Below are 9,226 nucleotides of genomic sequence, written 5' to 3' on the forward strand. Positions count from 1 at the left end.
TGTAAGTCTTTTGCATTACAAAACTGATATTAATGAACCAGCCTAGAAATAGAATGAAATAGGATTTGACCTTACTTCTTGTAGTCTATACTTCAAACAGGGACAGATTCATATTCTCCATTAGTTTTAGTATTCCCAAAAGAAAATAGTGACGTGACACAACACATGGGGCAGTGGAAGAAAAAGAGACCACCTGTTCAGCTAACCAGATCAAGCTAGCCCTGGAGGTTATTGGAGTAAGAAATACTACAATCAGAATGGAATGCCTGTTTACCCAAATTGAGCAGTAGGATTACTGATTCTATACATTAAATAGTAACTTGATATCCATTAGACTTAATGGTTACTTCACTACAGAGAAGCTGCTTTCTTCCTAAAACAATCTGTCATAGATTACACTTGGCAGAATGGAAAAAAAATAAAATTATAAAATATCGTAGAGAAAGATCTGTGCTTTCTAGTTGTAGTTTAAGCTGAAATTCCAGAGCTGTTTATCAAGAGTTTATTGGAAGGTTCCAGCCAGGAATGATGATTTTTATCAGCCAAGTCGCCAAGTCCAGAGTATCATAGGGCAAGAACTTGAATCCCAAATGTCCACCACAAATATGTTGCAATTCCTTTATTCTGGGAAACAGCTTTACTTGTAGGAGCAGGGCTTGCTTATGTCTTCCAGAAAGTATTCTTTGCCTGCAGGGTCTATAACAATCTTTTCAGCCCTGCTATGTGAATCCCCCACACTCTCATCTGAAAGACAGGAAACTCAGTTCTAACATCTACTCTAAATATCATCAGAAGTAAAAAAGAACTAAGCCAGTCTTTTTTTTTATTTTTGTTTTGTTTTGTTTTAAGGGGAAAAAAAAATCCTGTGGATCAAAAATCGAATCAGAAACAGGGCCTAGGGAACTTAGACATTTAAACTTCATAGGGGATTTGGGGATTTGGGGGCAGAAGGGTTCAAAGTAAGTGGACCAGGTCTCTTTTTCTCTGGGACTTAATGAGAAAGATCTGTTGTTTGGGTGCTTAGCTCAGCCTAGTGATTTGACAACAAATAACAGAGAAGGAAACTATCCCTGAGGGAGGCAAGACAGAGTTTGCAAAAGAGCTTGAGTTTATAAGACAAGCCTCTGGGGCAGCAATCAACTTCTATACATATTTATCTTCAAACACATATGTGGAGCCAGAGCCAGGTGAGGAATACATAGACCCTGCCAGTCAGTACGACTGAATCATCAAACCAAAGAGGAAGTTATAAACACCAAGAATCAAACTAACAAAAATATCATCCATTCACTCATTAAGCAGACATTTATCGAGTTCTGTTCCAGTTGTTCTTTAGCCATAATGTACATCAGAATTTCTTTTTCCATTGAGTCCCTGGTCATGAAATGACTATCTATTATCAACCTCCCTAAACATGGTTTCTATGTAGTTAGAATTCACTGAATATCCAGGATGGGCTATTTTATTATTTTATTTGATGTTTCAATTAAAATGCTGTTGGTTGTAGATAACAGAAAATTCAACCCAAGCTGGCTTAAATGAGAAAATATTGATTATAAATAAATAGTATCATAAATGTGTTAGTCTCTTATCACTGCTGTAACAAATTACCATAGAAGCTTAGAGCAACATAAATTTATTATCATGGTTCTGGAGGTCAGAATTCAGAATTCTGAAATGTCTTTTAAGACTGAGCTCAAGGTATTAGCAGAGTTGTGTCTCTTGCTAAGGCTCTAGCAGAAATCTCATTCCTTGCCTTTCTCAACTACATCTAGAGATTGCCCACAATCCTTGGCTCATGGCCCTGCATCACTGAAACCTCTGTTTCCATTATTATGTCTTCTCCGTCTCTGACCCTGCTGTTTCCTTGTTATAATGACCTTTGTGATTAGTTTGGACTCACTGGGATGATCCTCAAAATTCTTAGCTTGATCACACAGGTAAAGTGTATTTTGCCTGGTAAGACAATATATTCACAGACTTCAGGAATTAGACATGGGCAAGTCATTATTCTGTCTACACAGGTAATCTACTGGATTACACAATGGGGAGACCAAGTCACAGTCACAGAGTTCACTGATTCAGTGATCCAAAAATGTCATCAAGTACAACTCGACAATAAAGTCATAACTTGATTTTAAAATGGGCAATAAACCTGAATAAGCATTCCACCAAAGAAAATGTACAAATGGCCAATAAGAATATGAAAAGATGCTCAACATCACTATTCATTAGGTAAATTCAAAATCAAAATCACAATGAGATACTATGTCACATTCATTAGAATGGCTATTATCAAAAAGAAAAGAACAGGAAATAATAAAATCAAAACCCTTGTACACTGCTGGGGGAATGTAGAATAGTGCAGCTTCTGTGGAAAATGATACAAGGATTCCTTTAGAAAATATAAATATAATTACCATATGATCCAGCAATTCTACTTCTGGGTATCTATCCCCCAAACAGCTGCATGCAAGGATTCACTTATTTGTACACCCATGTTCATAGTATTATTCACAATAGCCAAAACGTGGAAGCAACCCAAGTATCCATTGATAGATGAAAGAATAAATAAAATGCTGCATATCCACAAATTGGTATGATATTGAGTCTTATGAAGGAAATTTTAATAAATACTATAACATGGGTGAACCTTGAAAACATTAAGTTAAGTAAAATAAGCCAGTCACAAATGGACAATTTTGTGTGAATCTTCTTATATGACATGCCCATTGTTAGTCAAATTCATAGAGACAGAATGTAGAATGGTGCTGGCCAGAGACTGAGGGATGGAAAATAAAGGAGCTATTATTTAATGGAAACAGAGTTTCAGTTGAGGAAGAGGAAAAATTTCTGAATATGGCTGGTGGTGATGGTTGCATGACAGCATGAATGTTCTTAATACTTTTAAAGTGTATATTTAAAATGGTTTAGGTGGTAAATTTTATGTTATATGTATTTTACTACAATAAAATGTGTTCAAGATACCAGATTCTTTCTATCACTGTAGTCTGTATCTAGAATATCAGGTGTTAAGTAAGGCTAAATTCTTCTCATGGTCACAAGAGAGTTGTCAACAGCAATCAGAGTCACATGTTTTCTTGCTCACAACCAGAAGAGCTTATCTCTCAGAAGTAAGCCCAGTTTCCCTAAAACTTCCCATTTCCTTGAGTTTCTGGCAGGTTGAGTATCTGAACAATAGCTGACAAAAGAGGTAGATTGTGGTGGGATGAGAAGGCCATGCCAAGATGGCCGCTGGCAAGTGAGCATCAGTTACTCAGGAATGGCTTTGAAACCCACCTGGCAACGGAGCCTGCCTGGCAGCAGGCTGTGATTGGATGGCTTTGGAAACTATATGGCAAACAGAGCCTGCCTGGCAACAGGCTGTGATTGGATGGCTTCAGATACTGCCTGGCAACAGGCTGTGATTGGTTAGGACATAGACCACCCCTTGACTGGATTGGCTGCCTTGGCTATATAAGCTGTTGTACCAACTGAAATAAACAAGTCTGCGGGCTGCTCGCCTCTGGCCCGCTTTCACCTGATTCCCGGGGTCTGTGTGGTGACTCCGCACCTCTTGCCCCCATCACCCTCCTCATCTCAGAACGAATCCACAGCAACACTAGATTGAGCTTTTGATCAGTCAGGATCATTCGTTCAGCTGAGATCAATTTTCCAGCTTGCTGTGCTACATTTTGATAGGAGAGGGATTGATTGGGTCCTGGGGAGTTAACCAGTCAACTATAATGTCTGCTACCTCCATTTTATGACTTTTGTAGCAATCTCAATTCAAGTGTACAGATTTGTTTGCAAAACCTCTGCAAAATTCAAGTCATCCCTCCAACTCCTTACCAGCTATCCCATCTCAGTGCCTACAACACTTCTCTGCATCTCAGTTCTGATGCCTCTCTATATATTATCTTATAGCAAGAGAAGAGGTCAAATCTCTGGGGTACAGGTAGTGGACAGAGAAGGCATTAGAAGAGGCCATGTTTACATTTGCATCAGCATCACCTGGAAAGTGCCTTCAAAATAGTGATTCCTGGATCCAACCCAAGAAATGCTGAGGCAGAATTTAAATAAAAATCAGACTGTAATTCTTATTTGTTTTTCATGAATTTACATTTCAAGAGTTGCCCTAGGTAATTCTAATGCTGACTCATGGAATATGGTTTGAGAAGCTCTGGTCCTATCTTTTCCAAGACCTAAGGTGTTGTGTGTAGAGTAATTAAGATGATATGGGCCATATTCAGAAGAACCTCAGTCTATTTGAGAGGACAGATTATTAAATAATTATGCCAAGATCTGATAAGTGCTGGTTTTTGATTGTAGGAGAGGCAGCGTTATAGGGATGCCTCTGTGAGAAAGTGAGAGAAAGGGAGAGAAAGAGAGAGAGAACTTTAATAAAAATTTAGAAATTATTTTAATAATTATAGATACCATGAAGACTCAGTGAATCTCAGAGTTATATGAGCATAAGAAGGCATAAATGCATATGTGATTCACTCATGGAATCTCAGTTCCATACTTTCATAGTTTTAGTATCTCATTGCAGTGCTCTGAATGTGATCTGTGTGCTTACTGATATATATTCTTCATATGCATATTTATGTACAAGGCTGTCAAATAAAATCATATAACATGTACTTTGGAATAGTGTAATACACTTTCAAGTTTTTTTTAAATTTTGGGTAAACATGTAAAGCTTATACATTTCTATGGCTACAATGCAATATTTCAACACATGTATATAGTATGGACTGATCAAATCAGTAATTAGCATTTCCATTTCTATACCATTTCTTAATGTTTGGAGCCCTTGAGCTCCTGTATTCTAGTTATCCCTAAAACATATAACGTGCTATTGTGAACTATAGTCACTCCACATTTAAGTGGAACACTAGAATTTAAAACTTCTACCTGACTTTGTTTTGGTACATGTTATCTAATCTTCTATCTTCCCTCCCACCTACCTTTATCAACCTCTAGTAATCACTATTGTACATTCAAATCAACTATTTTTTTTAGCTTCCACAGATGAGAGAGAATATGTGATATTTGTCTTTCTTTGTTTGGTTTATTTCACTTAACCTAATGTCCTCCAGTTCTATCCATATTGCTTCAAATGGCAGGATTCCATTCATCTTTTCTTGATTGAATGATATTCCATTGGATGAACTTACCATATTTTCTTTATCCATTCATCAATTGCTGGACACCTGGGTTGATTCCATTTCTTGGTTTTGTGAAGGGTGCTGTAATAAACCTGATAGTATAAGTGTTTCTTTCAAATGCTGATTTAATTTCCTTTGCATATATACTCAGAAGCCAGATATCTGTGTCATATGATACATCTGTTTTCAGTTGTCTGAGGCACTTTCATATTTTTCTACATAATGTCTATACAAAGTTCCATTCTCAACAATAACCTATTAGGGTTTCATTTTCTCCACATTCTCTCCAACGTTTTTTATTTTATGTCTTTTTGATAATAGCTATTCTAAGTGGGATAAGGTGAAATCTCATTGTGGCTTTGATTGGCATTTTTCAAGGATAATTTTGATTATATGTAATTAAACATTATGATGTTGTCTTTTAGTTTAATTCCTCATCACCTTCCCAACCCTATTTCTGGCATGTTAAACAGCTATTCTAGAAAAGAAATGGCAGTTATCCAGTGGAAAAGTGGAAAGAGTGATTCCAGAGTGACAAGAATTATTAGTTATTAAAGAGCAGGACACGTTTAGGGAACAGCCACTCAGAAATTTGGCAATGCTCTCAGAGGACATATGAAGTAGGGTGGCAGGAGAGGCTATCAGGTCATGTAGAGGTCAGATTAGTAAAGATAGTGCTAAAGAGTGGGACCTTCACAAGAATGAAGACAGAAGCTGCTGAAGGAGTTTAAAGAAGTCAGTGCCAAGATCAGATGGGTACTTTAAGAGAGATTATTTATTGGCTTGATAATGGGTGGCTAATCTGAAGCAGTAAAGATCAGACCTCTCAAAGCTCCACAAAGGCTCAATTCAGTTCCATTTTACTAAGTTCCTTGCTATAATAAAGAATATAGAAAAGAAAGATGCCACACAAAGTATAAACTGTTGAACAAATACCTGTTTCTGTTGTTGTCGTTGTTGTTGTTACCACTCAGACTGCATCCTCCCCCTCTTGCTCTCGGAGGAAGAGAAGAACCATCATCAATTGCAGATGGCGGCCAACAAGGTAACACAGAGCCGGCTTCATGCTCAGAGGAGGATGCTGTGCCTCCTCCTCATGGCTTCTGGTGCTCTACACATCCAGAGGAACTTCTCTAGTAGTGAACTACATATATGAACCCTGAAAGTATATTCTTAGAATGAATGTCTAGGCTGGCACCGTGGCTTAACAGGCTAATCCTCCGCCTTGTGGCGCCAGCACACCGGGTTCTAGTCCCAGTCAGGGCGCCAGATTCTATCCCGGTTGCTCCTCTTCCAGGCCAGCTCTCTGCTATGGCCCGGGAAGGCAGTGGAGGATGGCCCAAGTGCTTGGGCCCTGCACCCGCATGGGAGACCAGGGGAAGCACCTGGCTCCTGGCTTTGGATCAGCACGATGCGCCAGCCGCAGCGGCCATTGGAGGGTGAACCAATCGGCAAAAAGGAAGACGTTTCTCTCTGTCTCTCTCTCACTATCCACTCTGCCTGTCAAAAAAAAAATGAATGAATGTCTTTAACAAATTAACACTTTAAACCAACAGAAAATCTCAGTGACTGTTTCTGTGATCTCGTTTGGCAATGTTGTAGATGTAGGTAGGAAGCCCAGGGCACTCTCCATCACTCAATCTTTGTTTTTTTACAAAGATATGTGGTCAAACCACTTTTTAAAAAAAGATTTACTTGTTAATTTGAAAGAGTTACACACACACACACAGGGTGGGGGGAGAGAGAGAGAGAGTTCTCCTTTGGCTGGTTTACTCCCTAGATGACCCTGATGGTCAGAGCTGGGATGGTCAGAGCTGGACCAGGCCAAATCTGGGAGCCAGGAACTCTATTTGGATCTCCTACTTGGCAAGGCCCAAGTATTTGGGCCATCCCCTGCTGCCTTCCCAGACACTGTAGAAAGAAGTTAAATCAGAGCACTCAGGACTCGAACCAGTACTCCAATAGGGAATCCCAGCATTGCAGGTGGCAGCTTAAATTGCTGCACCACAATGCCGGCCTCAAGTCTCAGTTTTCTGGCAACAGGAATAAGAACGTGTTTGGAAGAACAGAGTGAGACAGCATCTGTATCTGGTATTTGGCATTCTTGAAATCTCTGCAATTGTTAATATTACCAGTCTTTAAATATAATGAAACTGTGCTCATGTGCACTGAAACAGGAGCACCCATACATAGCAACGTGTGCACCTGCATTCTGAAAATATTGCCTTGGGGTCAAAGTTGGAAAGGGGGAGATCCAACATGAATATCCCCTTCACTCAGATATCTACCCACTGGAGCCCTCTTCCTGCACATTCCCCTCTGAATGTATGAGTAATGTCATCACTCTGCATGTGGAATTTTAGAGTGCCCTTTTCCATCTTAAAGAGATGTCAAGCATCCATTAAATGAAACCAGAAATATTTCCAAAGCAAGGAGGACTTTCTCATTGGCTGTTGATGGTACATCTAGGAGATTTACCCTCAGATTCTTATTCTCTGATATTTTTCTCTGCTCAAAGATCAACACTCCCTTTGGGCTCCATGGTTTTGTCTGCAGCACAGAGATCTGTAACTCACAGTAACAATTCCCTAGACGAACAACAGCAATAACTCACGGTGTTGCAACGGACTGCCTGGATTCCTATTAACTTTTCAGAGTCAAGTCCTTGAGTTAGCATGAGAGTCAATACTTAGAAGCTCTGCTGGGTGATTTCAGAACATAGCATCAGCCAAATGGGTCCCTGGGCCTGAGCCCATCTCCCAGAGCTCCAGTTTAAAGACTGCAGGTGTGCAGAATCCTGTATCTTAGAATTCCTTGGGGATGGTATATTTTAAGAGTTAGTAAAGACCTAACCCAGAAAGGAACTTTGGAGGTTGATTCTTTGCACTCTGGTAAAAAAGAAAACCTCCATTTATCAAACAAAAATCTCTTTTTAACATCATTATGTGCTGATGATAGATAAGGCTTGATTGTGTTCTGATTATATCCAAATCTTCTACCAATGGATGTGACAGAATGTTAGGATAAAAATACAAATGACTATCAGCTCTCATCCAGTTTTGGTTGTTTTCTCCCTTTAAAAGATGCTACCATCATTCTTTGTAGCCTACTCAAACATGAAATCATAGGCTTTTACAGCTGAAAAATATCGCATGAGGGCAGTTTGTCTCTCTTCATTACCTGTAAATAACTAGCTATTGCTAGCTAATTCTGTCATTTCTTAGTCTTCCACTTCAGAATTTAACAATTTTTACTGCCGAAAGTGTTTGCAATCTTTCCATCCTAACAATCTCCAGCTGCAGTGTAACTGTTTATTCTTTTTTTTTTTTTTTTTTTTTGGACAGGCAGAGTGGTCAGTGAGAGAGAGACAGAAAGAAAGGTCTTCCTTTGCCGTTGGTTCACCCTCCAATGGCCGCCGCGGCCGGCGTGCTGCGCTGATCCAAAGGCAGGAGCCAGGTGCTTCTCCTGGTCTCCCATGGGGTGCAGGGCCCAAGCACTTGGGCCATCCTCCACTGCACTCCCGGGTCACAGCAGAGAGCTGGCCTGGAAGAGGGGCAACCAGGACAGAATCCGGTGCCCCTACCGGGACTAGAACCCTGTGTGCCAGCGCCGCAAGGCAGAGGATTAGCCTGTTGAGCCATGGCACAGGCCTGTCTATTCTTTAGTCTTCAATGGGAGACAAGTTTACCAGTTTACAAGTTGTATCTTCCAGTTACAACCTGGTCATATCCCATTCTTGTGAGTTTTCTTCTCAATAGTTTTTATTCTTTTGAATATCCCCCACAAGCTATATTCCAGCCCTTAAAATGACTCTGTTAGTCCCTGTAAAAGCTTCTGCATATCATTCTTGTCACTCATGTGTTGCAGGAATATGAGAGATTGTCAAAAATTTATGGAAATATATATTTTAAAAACTATGCATGGTTTTAAAATTTTTTGCATAAAAATAAACTTCTTTTAATTCAATTTTCCATCACTTTTTAAAATGTACCTGCATAGGACCAAGAGCAAAAACAGAAAATTCAGCAAGATGGAAAAGGAAAGCATAGAGC

At 39.6% G+C, this 9,226-nt stretch overlaps 1 non-coding gene across 1 annotated transcript; it reads right to left on the minus strand.

The window, feature by feature from the left end:
• Positions 1-6,139: 6,139 nt before the first annotated feature.
• LOC133753840 (small nucleolar RNA U3) lies at positions 6,140-6,349 on the minus strand. The gene has a single exon (XR_009865087.1). It is a non-coding gene; the product is annotated as a small nucleolar RNA U3 (small nucleolar RNA).
• Between the last annotated feature and the right edge of the window lie 2,877 nt (positions 6,350-9,226).

Source organism: Lepus europaeus, chromosome X (genome assembly GCF_033115175.1).
Source record: "Lepus europaeus isolate LE1 chromosome X, mLepTim1.pri, whole genome shotgun sequence".
NCBI classification, from domain to species: domain Eukaryota; kingdom Metazoa; phylum Chordata; class Mammalia; order Lagomorpha; family Leporidae; genus Lepus; species Lepus europaeus.